Below are 18201 nucleotides of genomic sequence, written 5' to 3'. Positions count from 1 at the left end.
CATTATTATTGGAATAATATAGTTCATAGGTTTTAATGATAAACTGGGGGGATGTGTTAGTTGCCTTCAGATTCAGGTGAGTAGAACACATACATGGAAACAAAAATTGAAGTCTGAAATGAGGCAGAAATGTATATCTTCTTTACATCAAAGAATTCTGGATGTTGGTAGTCCAATATGGAGGGAATAATTCCCTACTCACCAAGGACCCAAACTCTCTGTATCTTTACACTCTACGATACTATTATATGTCTTCAATTCTTAACATTGCTTCATGTTCCAAAATGGCTGCTGAATCTACAGCCTTTATGTCTGCTTTGCAGGCAGGAAGAAGAGGGAAAAACAAAAGGAAACACCTCTTAGCTGAGTCAGCATTACTTGTAGAACCTTCCTAGAAGAAACACCCTAATAGCTAGATACATGGAGCATGGAAAATATAGTCTTTTACCTAGACAACCTAACCAAAATATTGGTGGGAATTACATCCTAATCAAAATGTTGGTTCAGGAATATGGCTATTAATTAAGCAGCTTCAGTGTCTGTCAAAGGAGTAAAGTAGTATTTTTGTGAAACCAGAGAGGAGACACTTTGAAGTCTGTTGGCCTCTTTCAATCATTGTCTTTTCCTTACATAAATAGTTTCTTAATGCAAATGCTTATTTGGTTCTTTTTATTTTATGACAAAATCATCCCATGAACAAGTAATATGTCATGCAAGATGACATATTGCTGGCTTCTGATAAAATGGTAGTGCTACCCTCAACACGGGTAGTGACATTGAATGGACACTGGGAAGGCTCATCACACCAAAACCACTCATAATGTATTGCCTAAAGTGTCCATCATAAAAGTTATTGCTTCTGCATGAAGATGATGTGCTTTTAAAAAAATCTCACTTAAAGTGAGTATGTGTTAACCATTATGCCATTCAATTCCATTAATCCATTTCTCTGTATTAGTTTATCAAATATCATCATGGAAAATATAGAGCGAGGCTCTGAGGGAATAGAAACGGGTTAGGTATATTTCCAAGAGGTAGATGGGAGACAAGTTGAAAGCAGGGTGTGAAAACGAGGGTGAAGTTGGGAGAATCCACCTACCGAGACAGAGTATGTAATAATAATTTCATTTCTGAATAAATGAAATAAAAATACATGCACAGAATAACTTCTCAATAAACTTTTCTGGTCGACTACCAGATAAATGCATGAAGAGACAGATGAATGTATGAATAAATCCTCAAAGGTGAATTTTATCAATGAGGGTTCTTTGATTTCTTCATGCCGCTATCCTTGCTGGTATGTGTGCTTCCTATAGCCATCATTGAGAGTTGTTGGTTACGTTAAATATTAGAGTAACAAATACAAAAAGAACACGCAGAACCATAGATCACATCCCAAACTAAGGGATGGAAGCACTAATGAGGCTGGCCAGAGAAGTAAGCATTGGGTTATTACTATCAGCTTTAACATGTACTTCTTTCATCCAGCACTGAAACAGAGAGACACTCAAAATATAAACACTGAGCATAAGACTAACAGACAAAGACTTTCCTCTCTTGACTATTCCATTAATCCATTTCTCTGTATTAGTTTATCAGAGTTGTATTAGTTATCAAATGGGTGTATTCAACTTAACTATGCACTATATCATAACTTTGAGTAGGACTTCCTTTTCTGGTCTGGAGGCTGCGTGGAATAATAGTTAAACATGTAAGTTATGGTTTCAGGAAAATTTGAATTCAAATGCTGCATCTCCACTTACTGGTTGCACAGCCTTGAGCAAGTTACTTAACTGTTTCACATCTAAGCTCCCCCATCTTTAAAGTGGGAGGAATGCTATTGCCTACCTTGTAAGTAATTGTGAGGATTAGTTGAGGACTCAATGATATCAGCCACAGTTACTAGTCATTATGTGCGGGGATCATGAGGGACTGTATAAGCCAGAGTTCTTCTGAGAAACAGAACCATTAGGAGACATATATGAGAGAGAGATTTATTTCAAGGAATTAGCTTATGCAACCATGGGAGCTAACCAGTCTACATCTGTAGGGCAAGCTGGCAGGCTGGAAATTCAGTTGTGTTGGTGTTACAGTCTTGAGTCGGTAGGCTGGGAACTCGGGCAGGGTTTGTATGTTGCAGTCGTGAGTCAGAATTGCTGCTTTCTTGGGAAATCTCAGTCTTGGCTCTGAAAGCCTCAACTGATTGAATGAGGCCTACCCACATTATGGACACAAATATGCTCTACTTAAAGTCAACTGATTTAAATGTTAATCACATCTAAAAATATTTTCATAGTAACATATACACTGGCATTTGATGAAACAACTAGGTGCCATAGCCTCACCAAGTTGACACATAAAATTAACTATCACAGGGACACAATAAATGTGCCCATCCACACCCACATTCTTCGCACAGAAACAAGACACAAAAGTTGCAGATTGGAAAGTGCAACTCTAACCTGTATGACAGATAAAGACTAGAATGGAAGCTGTGGTTTGTATTTGCAGGATTCAACAGTTTCAGGTACTCCCACCCTCAACCCTCTGGCAGGTAGATTAACACAACCAACTCGGGCAGTTGTGCCACATAAGACTTACAGCATGGAGAAGCTGGCAAGAACTCACATTTTTGCTGATGAGTTAACATCTGAGAGGACAAAAAGGAAGAGCTAGTTTTTTTTTTTTCTGAAATTTTCCAACCAGATAATTCCCTCCTCCTTGCTAAGGTAGAGAAAGTGATGCCACCGGTGAAGCCCCAGTGTTTCTGTCAATTGCACCCTTTCACAGAAAGGAACTATCATGAGCCAAGAAGAAACATTTCCCTCAGTATCCTCCTCTCCTCACTACTGCCATTGTTTTTATCACCAGCAGGCTGTGCTGTTTATATTTCTTGATGGGACCCTCAAAGACTTAGCCTCTGAAATTGAAACTCTGGAGGGTTCTGAGTCTCCCGAAACCTAAGGAAATTTTCCAAGACATACGAGATAAGTAAAATCCTATATTCAACCAATGGCATATTTCCCCTATCCTAGAAATCACCCTCCTTCCCCTTCCCCCCGAAACTTCAGTTGGGAACCAGCTGGAGTTTATAGCACCAGGCTTAGTGTGGATCTCTTGACACCTCTGAAACAAGTTCCCCATCACATGGGAAAACTGCTCTGCCCTTCCACACCAGTCCTTGGAGCCTCTGCCAGCTTGATGCTGAAGAAGCCTGACATCCCCCAGGTAGGGGACAGCTGAGATCTCTTGGGGTCTCTTGGGACCCGCTTGACTGTCCTTTTGAAGAGCGCACCTTTCCCTCATCTGTAAAGAAGTCTGAGGGCAGAAACCAGATGTGCTGACCTCACCTCTCACCTCTCTCCCCCTGGGCTGGAATCCAGTGTTGCTCACTTCCTATTCACTAGAAGCAGCTTGCCTGGGCAGGACTGGTGTTATACTTTGTTTCAGTCAGCACAGGAAAGTGCAAAGTTGCCCGCAAAAGGCAGATGAAAACTTAAAGTTATCTTTGGCCAGCAGATTCATTTAAAATGCAAATCCACTCAGCAGCGTAGGAACAGTATGGCACAGCCCCCATGTGGGAGATTAGAATGCAGGCTTTCACCACAGCTCTTTGTTCCAAAGCCAGCAGAAACTGGCTAGGCTTGGCATTTATCTTTTTGCACTAAAGCGTGTTGGGGAAATCCCTGAATGAGTCCCTAAAATTCCTGGTGATTGGGGAAGCTTGAAGGAGTCTATTTGCACCCAGCCCTACCTGATTTGAAGAGCTGTATGGAACCAGGAACCAGGAAGAGAATGTGAGCTTTTGAGCCAGTACCCCAACTTACCAGCCCTGAAATCTTCAGCTAATTATTTTATCTCTCTGAGAAACATATTAACCTCTCTAGGCCACATCTTGAGGGGACTCTGAAGCTGACATTTGGGAGTTAACATTTCCCCTGCTAGGAGAAAATACACATATATTAGTCCATTTTCACGTTGCTGATAAAGATATACCTGAGACTGGGACGAAAAAGAGGTTTAATTGGACTTACAGTTCCACATGGCTGGGGAGGCCTCAGAATCATGGCAGGAAGTGAAAGGCACTTCTTACATGGCGGCACCAAGAGAGAATGAGGAAGAAGCAAAAGTGGAAACTCCTGATAAACCTATCAGATCTCATGAGACTTATTCACTATCATGAGATTAGCACGGGAAAGACCGGCCCTCATAATTAAGTTATCTCCCCCTAGGTCCCTCCCACAAGATGTGAGAATTCTGGGAGATACAATTCAAGTTGAGATTTGAATGGGGACACAGTCAAACCGTATCACTCTGCCCCTGGCCCCTCCAAATCTCATGTCCTCACATTTAAAGAGTAATCATGCCTTCCCAACAGTCCCCCAAAGTCTTAACTCATTTCAGCATTAACCCAAAAGTCCACAGTCCAAAGTCTCATCTAAGGCAATGCAAGTCTCTTCCTCCTATGAGCCTGTACAATAAAAAGCAAGCTAGTTACTTCCTAGATGCAATGGGGGTACAAGTATTGGGTAAATACAGCCATTCCAAATGAGAGAAAACTGCCAAAACAAAGAGGTTACAGGGCCCATGCAAGTCCAAAATCAAGTGAGGTGGTCAAATTTTAAAGCTCCAAAATCATCATCTTTGGCTCTGGATCTCACATCCAGGTCATGCTGATGCAAGAGGTGGGTTCCCATGTTCTTGATCAGCTCTGCCCTTGTGGCTTTACAGGATACAGCTTCCCTACTGGCTGCTTTCACAGTCTGGCCTTGAGCATGTGTGGCTTTTCCAGGCGCACATTGCAAACTGTTAGTGGATCTACCATTCTGGTGTCTGGAGGACAGTGGCCCTATTCTCACAGCTCCACTAGGCAGTGCCCCAGTAGGGACTCTGTGTGGGGGATCCAACCCCACATTTCCCTTCCACATTGCCCTAGCAGAGGTTCTCCATGAGGGCCCCACCCCTACAGAAAACTTTTGCCTGGGCATCCAGGCATTTCCATACATCTTCTGAAATCTATGCGGAGGTTCCCAAATCTCAATTCTTGACTTCTGTGCACCCACAGGCCCAACACCATATGGAAGCTGCCAAGGCTTGGGGATTCCCCCCTCTGAAGCCACAACCCGAGATGTACACTGGCCCCTTTCAGCCATGGCTGGAGCAGCTGAGACACAGGGTACCAACTCCCTAGGCTGCAAACAGCACGGGGACCCTGGGCCCGACCCATGAAGCCAGTTTTTCCTCGTGGGCCTCTGGACCTGTGATGGGAGCAGCTGCAATGAAGGTCTCTGACATGGCCTGGATACATTTTCCCCATGGTCTTGGGGATTAACATTAGGCTCCATGCTACTTATGCACATTTCTATAATTGGCTTGAATTTCTCCCACCAAACATGGATTTTTCTTTTCTGTCACATAGGCTGCAAATTTTTCAAACTTTTATGCTCTGCTTCCTTTATAAAACTGAATGCCTTTAAAAGAACCCAAGACACCTCTTGAATGCTTTGCTGTTTAGAAATTTCTTCTGTCAGATACCCTAAATCATTTTTCTGAAGTTCAAAGTTCCACAAATCTCTAGGGCAGGGGCAAAATGCCTTCAGTCCCTTTGCTGAAACATAACAAGTGTCACCTTTACTCCAGTTTCCAACAAGTTTCCTCATCTCCATCTGAGGTCACCTCAGCCTGGACCTTATTGTCCATATTGCTATCAGCATTTTGGGCAAAGCCATTCAACAAGTCTCTAGGAAGTTCCAAACTTCCCCACATTTTCCTATCTTCTCCCGAGCCCTCCAAACTGTTCCAGCCTCTGCCTGTTACCCAGTTCAAAAGTCACTTCCACATTTTTGGGTATCTTTTCAGCAACACCACACTCTACTGGTACCAATTTACTGTATTAGTTCATTTTCACGCTGCTAAGAAAAACATACCCAAGACTGGGAAGAAAAAGAGGTTTAATTGGACTTACAGTTCCACATGGCTGGGGAGGCCTCAGAATCATGGTGAGAGGTGAAAGACACTTCTTATAGGGTGGCAGCAAGAGAGAATGAGGAAGAAGCAAAAGCAGAAACTCCTGATAAACCCATCAGATCTCGTGAGACTTATTCACTATCACGAGAATAGCATGGGAAAGACCAGCCCCCATGATTCAATTACCTCCTTCTAGGTCTCTCCCACAACACATGAAAATTCTGGGAGATACATTTCAAGTTGAAATTTTTATGGGAACACAGTGAAACCATGTCAACATGGTATAGTGGAAAGAAGTAGTTAGGTCTGGTATAAATTGAAGATTCACCATGTGTCCACTCCACTTGACCTTAGACAATTGCTTAACCTCTCTGGGCCTCACTTTCCCCATCTATAAAAGGAGAACAAGTGGCCAGGCGTCGTGGCTCATGCCTGTAATCCCAGCACTTTGGGAGGCCAAGGCGGGTGGATCACTTGAGGTCAGGAGTTCGAGACCAGCCTGGCCAACATGGGGAAACCCTGTCTCTACTGAAAATACAAAAAATTAGCCAGGCATGGGTGGCACGCACCTGTAGTCCCAGCTACTTGGCAGGCTGAGGCAGGAGAATTGCTTGTACCTGGGAGGCAGAGGTTGCAGTGAGCCGAGATTGTGCCATTGCACTCCAGCCTAGGCGACAAGTAAGGCTTTGTCTCAAAAACCAAAAAAAAAAAAAGGCAGGGAGGGGGGGACAAATAAAACTATCTTGCAGAGTAGTGTCAGGAGAATTAAAATAATAAAGCTCTTGGTAATCTTCCAAAAAGTGTGCTTGCTTGCCCTTTCGTGGTGTTCTTAAAGACTTTCATATTTGGAGAACTGAGATTCAAGTTTCAGGTACAAACAACCACCCTTTTCTGTATTTCTTGTTTTTTTTTTCTTTTGGCCTCTAATATCTTCCATTTCTCTTATGCTTGTCTGGGATACTCACAAGAGGATCTGTGGCAATAGTAATCTCCTTGATTGCTTGATTCTTTAGGGTCAATTTGTTCATTGAGTTCTTAGGGAAGGAGTTGAATAGATAAGACAAAATGTTCCCCACATTTTTGCCTAAGCAGCTTGGCACTGATGAGTACTGGCAGCAGCTCCCTGAACTGTGTTATAAATTTCTGACTGCTGCACAAATGTACCACATGGGTCAAAGACAAGCAGAGCTGCCAAATTCTCAGAATAGAGTTCATCCTCATTAGAAAACACCAGGAAGTCCTGTAGTCTGGACAACAGAAAGTCTTATACCTAAGAAGGTTATAAAGTAAAAACATTTTCAGACAAAACATGCTCCAATAAAATGCTAGTAATATTGGTTAGCAGAGTAGATGAGACTAATGAGATCACTGGGATTTGTATCTTTATAAAAGGGACCCTAGAGAGCTTTTTAGACCTCTTTGGTCTAGAATTGTTAGTGGTATTTTTGAGTTTTTTAAAAAAGAAATGAAAGAATTTGTGTATCTGCATACTAATCCACATGATATTTTTAAAATACTAGTATGCCATATATATCAAGTGCTTAATTTTTGTGAAATGCTTTTCATACAAAACCTCATTGAATCACCATAATGATTTTAAGGCACAGGCATAGTACTGTTCATTTTTAAGGTCAGTAAATTAAGGCACAGAGAAGTTTGATGACTTTCCCAAAGTCTTATAGCTACATGTGAACCCATTTTATAGCCACTACAACACAGCACCCTCAAAAATCGCAACTACTACTGATAGAGATACAATATTGGGCTTCATACCTACTCTCTGAATTCGTTTAATATAATTATCTCTAAAAACTCAGAAGATGGTGCAATTGACTGAATGTCCTTGTCTCCTCCAAATTCATATGTTGAGACTCTAATCTCCATGAGATGGTATTAGGAGATGGAGCCTTTGGGAGGTGATGAGGTCATGAGGGTGGGAACTTCATGACTGAGATTAGTTCCCTCATAAAAGAGACCCCAGGGAGATTTTTGACCCTTTTTCTGAAATAGAGGAATACAATGAGAAGTTGGCAGTCTGTAACCCGGAAGAGGGCCCTCGCTAGAACTCAATCATGCTGGTACCCTGATCACAGGCTTCCAGCCTCCACAGCTGTGAGAAATTTCTGTCATCTATAGCTTAGAGGACTTAGTCAGTTTAGGCTGCTATGCTAATAAAGACAGATGATATTAGTACGCTAAGTTATAGATGAGAGAACTGAGACTCAAATATACAGGGCATTTTCCCAGTACCACACAGTGAGAAATCTGGGACTCGAATTCAGGCCAGATGGCAGGCTTCTATATCCACAGAACATCCTGAACTTCACATGGACTTTGCTGCTTCCATGTTCCTCAGACACAGAGTGCTTTTTTATCATAGATAAGGTGTTCACAGGTGACCCAAGGCAATCTCACATATGCAGGAATTACATCCCACCACTCAGTTTCCACAAGGCTGACAAAAGGAATCAGTAGTGCTCACTAAGTATTCATCAGCCTCTGCCTTCTGCACACACAATAGGATCACACCTCCAAGCTCTTAAGGTTGGATGAGGCCATGTGACTGTTAGTGACCAATGAGCTATGAGCACATGCAACATGTGTCACTTTTGGGCTCAAACATTTAATTGTCAGTTTGACACCATCCAGAGCTCTTGCCCACAGCATTTGAGATGGCAGCTGCTCCATCAGTCTGGATACCTAAATGACTATCACAGCAATCCTGATGGGTATGTTTCATGAGCAAGAATTAAATGTCTGTTATTTAAAGCCATTGTAATTTGGGGATTGTATCAGTCTGTTCTCACACTGCTATGAAGAGACACCTGAGACTGGGTAATTTATAAAGGAAAGAGGTTTAATTGACTCAGAGTTCCACATGGCTGGGGAGGCCTCAGTAAACTAACAATCATGGCAGAAGGTGAAGGGGAAGCAAGGACCTTCACATGGTGGCAGGAGAGAGAAGAGCCAGCAAGAGCAGGGAAAATTGCCTTATAAAGCTATCAGATCTCATGAGAACTCATTATCATGAGAACAGCATGGGGGAAACTGCCCCCATGATCCAATCACCCCCCTCCCATGACGTGGGGATTACAGTTCCCTCCCTCAACGTGGGGATTACAATTCCAGATGAGATTTGGGTGGGGACACAGAGCCAGACAATATCAAGGGTATTTTTAATATAAACTACAAACAAAACTAGCCTACACTGACTGACACAGAACCAGACCCAAAGGAGCTTTGTAAACCTCCCAAGAGACCCAGCAGGTGTTAGAACTCTCTACACTCAGAATCATAAACTCAAATGTTACAGGGATCAGGCAAGGCAGGTAACTAAGGAAAGCAGCTGAGCACATGATAGCAGAAAGTGGGAGGGACTAGGTCAAACTGGTGAGCACATGCCAAGGAAATGTGGGATCTGTGTTGCTAAATCTTGCGATTTTTCAGAAGAATTTGGATATTTGTGTGACTTTTCCTAATGGATAAAAAACTGTGCAGATCAAACAAAACTGAACTGCAGGTTAATTTCATGCCAGGGTTTTCAATTTATATCCCCTGACCCTCTGCCTCAAGCAGGCTCCCATCTATTAGCCATAATTCAAAGATTTAGAGCCAGTCCTGTCAGTTACTTGCTGTGGGACACTGTGGATGTCAGCCTGGTCCTTAGTACTTCCATCTGTAAAATGAGTCCGTGGGAGAAAACAGATGATTCTTTATCTTTCTCGGATACTTCTGCACAATAAAATCTCATATACACATAAACATGCACTCTTATTTACATATTTCATGATTTCCAATGATGGGATAAACCTCAACCTCTGACTACCCCTCCCCACAATAGATCCATGAAATCAAGGCTAAAAAATATGGGCTATATAATGCCAAAGTTTTCATCCATCTGAAAATATCATTTTATCAATGTCAGTTTATCAAGAGGAATGGTATATTTTTCTCCCTGCTGGAGATTCTTAGCATGTCTTCTACTAGAAGAACCCACGGCTCTGATGTTATAGTTGCTTGTGTTCCGCATAAAAAGGTGGAGCTACAGGTTTTATCATGATGTTTAAAATGGGATGGCACCTCCCACCCTTGTACACTATTGTGCATCTAATCAGAGGGAGACCTAATATGTGAGTAGATATGTTGGTTATATTCCTCTGGCTTATGAATTTCTAGGTTCCAATTTAATTCCAGTGTTTCTAATTTAGTTATATTTGGCCTCCTTCAGGTTTGTAATTCAAACCAAATGTATTGCTGCTTTTAAAAACAATCTTTCCAAACTCACATCCAAACTGCCTCTCTCTCAGTGCAGATGATGAGTGGTTTCCACAGAAAGTCTTTAGAATAAATCTTCTGTGGTCACATTCTCAGCTTCAGTCTATAACCCTTAAAAATACATCCAGATAGGCCTCCAGAGGGAACAATTGTAATATTTGTGGGGCCAAGAGCATGAAATCACCCAAGTGAGCATCAAATAAATGAAACAAAGTTCTATTCCAGCTGGACTCTTGATTTTTCTCCCACTTTGTTAGCATATGCTGTTAATACTTTCATCACTAGCACGTTTTACAGCCTGTCTTTAATAAAGAGGGTTCCCACTGCATTTATCAGGATCCTGAGTATATGAAACTGGTCCCTGGGAACTCCGTGATGTGTTTGGAATGTGACTGAAATTTTTATTAAACAATCATTCAGTGGTAATAAAATTTATCATAAAGGGCAACCCTAACAGGAAATCTTTATATGTAGCAAAGAGGTCTTAATTTGAAGCAAACAATAAAGTGCAGAATTCAATTATCTCAGGAAACAGGTCCAAGGTCATAGGATGAATGAGTCATAACCAAAACTTTAAAGCTAGAAAGGTAAAACTAAATGGCATTTAAAACCTGTGCTATATTAATTTAAGGTAGCTACCACAAGATGCAGTCATACCCAAAGGTACATAGAAATTTCTGGAGATAATCTGATTCTTTTTGGCTGTCTGGCCAACTTCATGCAATCCTCCTGTCAAGAATAATTACTGCGTAGTTCCAAATAGCTAAGAAAAAAATAATTTTGAATGTTCTCAACAAAGAAAAAATAAATATTTGAGGTGATGAATATGCTAATTAGGCTACTTTCATCATTCCACAACATACACATGTATTGAAACATCACATTGTAACCCATAAAAGTATATAACTGTTATTTGTCTATTAAAAATAATACCTTCAAAGGAAAAGGAATCTGGGCTGTCTCTTTGCCCATAATCTTGAAAATGTGTGTTCAAGTCAACAAATATGTAATGGGCTAATGGTCCTTTTATTTGCAAGGTACCTTACAAAGCCCTGAAGGGACCGCCAAATAAAAAGACTCCTAATTTAAGGCAATAGTTTCCTAAAGTGGATGTGTAGGCTGGTGACATCTGAGTCATCTTGAGTACCCCAAAAGTACATATTCCTGGGCCCCATTCCAAGCCAACAAAGTCAGAATCTCTAATGGTAGGACCAAGAATCTGCATTTGAAACATATTCATCAGCTGAAACTGACACAGTATAGGTTTGGTCCTACATATGCCAGAACTTCTCCATTATAAGTGACAGATATCTAACCCCAGCTGGCTTAAACCAAAAACCTTAGTAACCTTAGTAACTGAGAAGCTCAACGAGGAGAATAGGCTTCAGGCACAACTGGATCCAAAGGCTCAAACAATGACATCAGAGATTAGGTAGCTTCCCTACCTGTCAACTCTGCTTTCTTCTGCATTGGCTTTATTCTTATGCACCACAGAAAGTACAATCATAGCAATAATAGAATTCTTACTACGTTTGAGGCACCACACTTTACCTGTATTGTCACATTTAGTTTTTATGAAGATAATATGAGGTAGGAAGTATTATTTCCACTTCAGCAATGATGAAGCAAGCTCAGAGAGGCAACATGATTTATCCAAAGTTACACCGTGATCAAAAGAGATCAAAAGAATTGTATCCAAGGCCGTTTGCTTGTAGCTCCCACTCTCTTGCCCGTACTTATGTATTCAGAGGTAAAGTAGGCCAAGGATACATAAAACGCTAAAAGAAAAATGATGTTAGAAGGCAAAAGAAGGGCAAGAGAGTATAATTCAGAGGGCAATCCTTATTTGTGCTTATAGAATGTCCCATATGATCTCTCTGTAAGGCTATAATAGGCCCAGGAATCTGTACTTTGAATGTTTCTTCAGTTGGTCTAACTCACACAAGAACGGTGATTCATCATAGCTCAAGGAGATGTGCTGAAGTGTTTGCGTCCATTGATAGCATGCACAGGACTATTGCTGAACTTCATTTTGGTAAAGAAGGTGTGGGGGGATCATCAGCAAAGGGGCAGAGAAAATTGTTCCAGGGCTGCTGGAGGTAGAAGGCTGACAAAATCTTTGTAGTTTCTGGCTGATAGGGGTTGATAAGACACAGACTGATAGTCTCACTATAAAGGGGGTAAAGGGAAGAAGAATGTAACACACAGAAGCAAGATTTAATAATTAAAAGCATTTAAAGCATGAAGACAGCTGTTTATACGAAGCAAATATTAAAAATGGTTATGGGGGTTGGGTGCAGTGGCTCACACCTGTAACCTCAGCATTTCGGGAGGCTGAGGCGGGCAGATCGCCTGAGGTCAGGAGTTCAAGAACAGCCTGGCCAACGTGGTGAAACCCCATCTCTACTAAAAATACAAAAAGTAGCTGGGCGTGGTGGCACATGCTTGTAATCCTAGCTACTCAAGAGGCTGAGGCAGGAGAATTGCTTGAATCTGGGAAGCGGAGGTTGCAGTAAGCCAAAATCACAGCACTGTACTCCAGCTTGGGCAACAGTGCGAGACTCCAGCTCAAAAAAAAAAAAAAAAAAAAAAAAAAAAGTAGTTATAGGGGCCAATGAGTTCCAGATTATTTCTAACTTGGCCTGTCATAAGAAACTATGGTGGACTATGGACCCCATAACCCATGACTTCTGGCGTTCCAACTTTGGGTTACTCTAAAATTGGTCATATGATATTTCATCATGAGACACATCAAATGAGCAGAGACTTGATAAGCACTTGTATATTAAGGAATGTCCTTTTGGAACTCTCCCTCTTGCAGTGCTAACTTGAGACTGCCATGCTGTTAGGAAGTTCAAGTTCACCACATGGAGATGAAATAAGATATCGTGATAAACATCCCCAGCTGATCCCAGCCTCCAGTGATCTGTCAACTACATATATGATCCTAAGTCACATGTGTGACCCCAAGCAAGATCAGCAGAACAATCACTCAGCCAACCCACAGAACCCTGAAAAAATATAAATCATTATAGTTTAAACCACAAGTTTTGGGTAGCTTGTTATGCTGCTATTGATAATTAAAACAAAATGGAATATTTTCATCTAGATGGCAATCTACTCAATTGCTGAATCCTTTGTGTTTCCCTCTTTGCCCTGGTTGGTAAGAATCTCAGAGCTAAGTTGCGTGTTCATTGCTGTGTCTTTCTTCAACCAGGAATTCTCATCACAATTGGTCCATTTCTCTTTCAGATTTTTGTCTTTTATATTAATTGGTTTGGGTCTTACTATACCTCTGTTTTTCTTTTAAACTGACTAAAATTATTTGGAAAGTAGCCAGGGTACCTGCAAAATAATAAATGAAGGTTTGCAGTGGATGTGTAAAAGAATAATGACTGCTAAAAGGAAAATAATAGTAATTATTAATATGTGACTACAACAAAATATTAATATATTTTTAAGCCAGGCTCTATTCTAAAATATTTTCATGCATCCTATTATTTAATTCATGCAGCAATTATGAACAAGTACTGCTATCCCCCATTTTACAGGTAAAGAAACTGAGGTACAAAGTTGTTGTGGCTTGCCCCAAAGTCTCATAGCTAGTAAGTGGCAGTGCCAGGGTACAATTCAGGTCTGCCCAATGTCAGAGCCCACATTCATGACCATTATGGAACATTTCTTCACAAGGCTTTTCTGTTGTGTTTAGCTTATTTTGCTGTTGTACCAAAATTTACAAGACTCATGATTTGGCTCTCTGTTTGTCTGTTATTGGTGTATAAGAATGCTTCTGATTTTTGTACATTGATTTTGTATCCTGAGAATTTGCTGAAGTTGCTTATCAGCTTAAGGAGATTTTGGGCTGAGACAATGGAGTTTTCTAGATACACAATCATGTAATGTGCAAATAGGGACAATTTGACTTCCTCTTTTCCTAATTGAATACCCTTTATTTCCTTCTCCTGCCTAATTGCCCTGGCCAGAGCTTCCAACACTATGTTGAATAGGAGTGTTGAAAAAAAAAAAAAAGACAAGGAATTATCTCCTGTTAACTTTTAAGTATAAAACTTGTCATCGGGTTATTTAGTCTTGTAAAGAAAAGATTCAAAAGTCAGAAATGGAGCAGCTGTTCCTGAATCAGGCAAACAGCATTCAAAGAAAATTAATTTTCTCCACTTTCATAAAAGAAATTCAAGCCCTAGTTTCTGATGCCACAATCATTGCAGTTAACAAAGCTATTTTAATACCCTCATTTTGTCCTTTGATAGATAGATATTCTTTCAAATGTGTATTCTCAGAGAAACTAGTCCTTTTGCAAGACTGTCTAAAATGCTCCAAAAGCAGGATGCTGGCCAGGTTGACCTCATGAGACTCACTCTGCCTGAAAGATTCCACTCTCCAATCAGTGAGACTGGCTTCCCATTCCCCAAAGTTAATTTGCACTTGAATAGTCCAGAAAAGTGAGGAGTTTCTCTGTCCTGATTTGTTCCTAATAACTAGGTTCTCACAGGGCTAGGGCCCCTGCCAATCAGCACCCCCCATTCTGCCCCACACAAGTGCAGATACGAATCTGGCCCTACCTCTCTGGCTTTGTGTAGGCTGCAAGTGAGAGCTTTCACTGCATGAGGACAAAGCTTTCTGTTTCCTCTCAAACTGTCAATGACAAACATACTGACAAAAATATTTTGGTACAGTTCTTTTAAATGTTCACTCTTAATGTAGTGTGGTAAGCTAATGTTTGCTAAAATAAACAAAGTGCTAAGAAAATTCTATCACTAGCAAAGCCATCACTCTATAGTTAATAATTCATGACTTGACCACCTCATAAATAATTGTTAGCCTTCTAATCTGAATGTGTGGATGGTGTGAAACAGGCCTTTCCCAAATCCCCCTTCGATATTTTGTCATCCCTGCTTGTGTGTTTTCTCCTCAGTATCATTAAATTTCAATCACCATGGGTAGGGGGACAAAGTTCTGTTTAGAAATTATTTCTTCTTCCCAAGGATAAGATAGTTCATGTAGGGAAAAGAAAGAGAAATCAGACTGTTACTGTGTCTATATAGAAAGGAAAGACATAAGAGAATCCATCTGGATAAAGACCTGTACTTTGAACAATTGCTTTGCTGAGATGTTGTTAATTTGTAGCTTTGCCCCAACCACTTTGCCCCAGCCACTTTGACCCAACCTGGAGCTCACAAAAACATGTGTTGTATAAAATCAAGGTTTAAGGGATGTAGGGCTGTGCAGGTCGTGCCTTGTTAACAAAATATTTACAAGCAGTATACTTGGTAAAAGTCATCGCTATTCTCTAGTCTCAATAAACCAAGGGCAAAATGCACTGCGGAAAGCCACAGGGACCTGTGCCCTTGAAAGCGGGGTATTGTCCAAGGTTTCTCCCCATGTGATAGTCTGAAATATGGCCTTGTGGGATGAGAAAGACCTGACCACCCCCCAGCCCAACACCCATAAATGGTCTGTGCTGAGGTAGTTTAGTAAAAGAGGAGCCTGTTGCAGTTGAAATAGAGGAAGGCCACTGTCTCCTGCCTGCCCCTGGGAACTGAATATCTCGGCATAAAACCCAATTGTACATTTGTTCAATTCTGAGAGGAGAAAAACCGCCCTGTGTTGGGAGGTGAGACATGTTTGCAGCAATGCTGCCTTGCTATTCTTTACTCCACTGAGATGTTTGGGTGGAGAGAAACATAAATCCGGCCTACGTGCACATCCAGGCATAGTATCTTCCCTTGAACTTAATTATGACATAGATTCTTTTGCTCACATGTTTTTTGCTGACCTTCTCCTTATTATCACCCTGCTCTCCTACTACTTTCCTTTTTGCTGAAATAATGAAAATAATAATCAATAAAAACTGAGGGAGCTCAGAGGCCGGTGCCGGTGCAGGTCCTTGGTGTGCTGAGTGCCGGTCCCTTGGGCCCACTGTTGTTTCTATATACTTTGTCTCTGTATCTTATTTCTTTTCTCAGTCTCTTGTCCCACCTGACTAGAAATACCCACAGGTGTGTAGGGGCAGGCCACCCCTTCAGTTCAAAGGAAGAGAAATATCACCCTGTCCTTATTTTTTTAAAGTAAGCTCCACTAGTCCCCATGCTGAAGAGAGCAATTTCTTATATTGGTGAAGAACAAATGCAGGAAAAGTTTAGTAATTCTCCAAGGTTGTTGACAGCTTTTGCTCCCATCCTAGAATTCAAACCACAACAAAGAACCACTTCAAAGTTACCAAACTAAAGAGTTCTCAAATTTTAGTTAATAATAAGGTTTCTGCCTATCCCAAGTCCACCGGGTACCAGAAAATGTTTCTGTAAATGAAAAAAATAACATTTTAAATATATGTTCTTCCCCATGCCCCCTAAACTATTATTTACTTTCAAATAAGAGAGAAGAAAAGAGAAAACAAAGATAGACCCCCCAGACTTGATCATTTTTCTACATAGTTTTGGGAACTGGTAGCTGAATACAGAACAAGATAATTTGTGAAAATTTTGCAGTATAAGTAAAGTCATTGACTAGTCAGTATCTTTTTCTTCTAAAATTATAGCTATTGTTTTCAGGGTAAAGGGTTCAGAAGTGTGTAACAAACTTCTAAAACTGCTATTTGGTGTAACTTGGCTAAACTGTAAAGCTGAGAAAAAAAATCCATGCAAGCAGGTGCTACTGAAATGAATGCCATAAATGTGAGAGCTTTAAATCATAATGGCAAGAGTAATTAAACAGAAAGGTGACCAACAAACTTAGAAAAGGGCCAGGGATACAATATAAATAATTTGTTTCAGCTGCTAGCTTGCTCTTAGAAGTGATGTGGCATGTGCTATTTTTATCTCCAAAGGGAGAGCTTTTTTTCATCCTGTAATTTTTTTTATCCTAAATTGAGTATGAGAGCTTTGAGGTGAAAGGAAAATAAAAACTTACCAATGACTCTCACAGCTCGATTTTCCTTGTACAGCCACTTCAAATTGGAGGTGTTTGATCTAACCCATCAGGGGTTGCGGGCAAATTTAGAAGTCTAAAACCCAACCATTTTTTCTGGAACTAAAAAGCAAAGATACTATTGTTGAGCCACTCTTAGGGGAATAGACATTTTGAATTGGTTGGAAATACAACATAGACATACTTATGTTTGTTGAATCCTCCTTCTTCTCCTACCCCAATTCAGAATCCCCCAGAACCCTTCCACACACACCCTCATTTCCACCCCCAAACCCCACCACCCCTGCTGCAGACCCAGAAAATTGCAGCTGCTACAATGGGGTCTCTAGTCACATAGAGAAAGCCATGAAGAAAAATGAAAGGATGTAGCTTTAAATCCAAGTTCTGCCTCCTCTTAGCTCTATAACATTGGAAGAGTCACTTTTTAAGCCTTGGTTTGTCATCTGGAAAATGAGGAAGCCATAATTTCTAACTTTTGGAGGTGTTGTGAGGATTCAGTCACGTGACCCACAGAAAGCTCCTGACATGGGCCTATTAGGTATGAGGAATTTCAGGTTGACTACTGATCCTAGTTCCCATCTCCCCTCAGTTCCTAACTCCATTTTTGCCATCCCCAGCAACGCTGAAGTAGAGTTAAGGGAGAGTGTAGAAGAAAAGAAAAGAGAGGAAACAGGAGGGCAGAGCAAGGACACAGGCCCTGGAGCAGTCACCGTTCTTCTCCCTTCTTTTCACCCTCATGTTAACAATAGCAAACAGTAACCACAGCATTAGTGGTAGTTAACACTTTTTGAGCACTTAGTGCATTCCTGACATCACATGCAGTATCTCATTTGATACTCACGAGAAATACTATTGTTTGTTCATCACAGGTCACATTAGATTTTTTGCGGCCCTGCCTATTAATTATTCACACTGAGTCTCCCTTCAGTCTAAACCTTGAAGTCTCTTCACTTCTTATACTTGTACAGTTAATGTTAAGCATGTCTTCTGTACTGTCATTCAAGTCATTCATAA

At 40.9% G+C, this 18201-nt stretch overlaps 1 protein-coding gene and 1 long non-coding RNA gene across 4 annotated transcripts in view; one reads left to right on the top strand and one right to left on the bottom strand.

The window, feature by feature from the left end:
• Nucleotides 1-15012, top strand: part of LOC129525209 (uncharacterized) — a 37318-nt gene extending 22306 nt beyond the window's left edge. For all 3 annotated transcript variants that reach the window (XR_008669342.2, XR_010135476.1, XR_010135475.1), the window contains one exon: nt 13064-15012. This is a non-coding gene — a long non-coding RNA (uncharacterized lncRNA). The remainder of the gene's footprint in view (nt 1-13063) is intronic.
• Nucleotides 1-18201, bottom strand: part of LOC115936224 (metabotropic glutamate receptor 5-like) — a 381806-nt gene that overhangs the window by 31350 nt on the left and 332255 nt on the right. The gene's annotated exons all lie outside the window — the stretch shown is intronic.

Source organism: Gorilla gorilla, chromosome 9 (assembly GCF_029281585.2).
Source record: "Gorilla gorilla gorilla isolate KB3781 chromosome 9, NHGRI_mGorGor1-v2.1_pri, whole genome shotgun sequence".
In the NCBI taxonomy this organism is placed as follows: Eukaryota; Metazoa; Chordata; class Mammalia; order Primates; family Hominidae; genus Gorilla; species Gorilla gorilla.
Note: the sequence above shows the minus strand (reverse complement) of the source record. Positions and strands in the feature narration are given on the sequence as shown.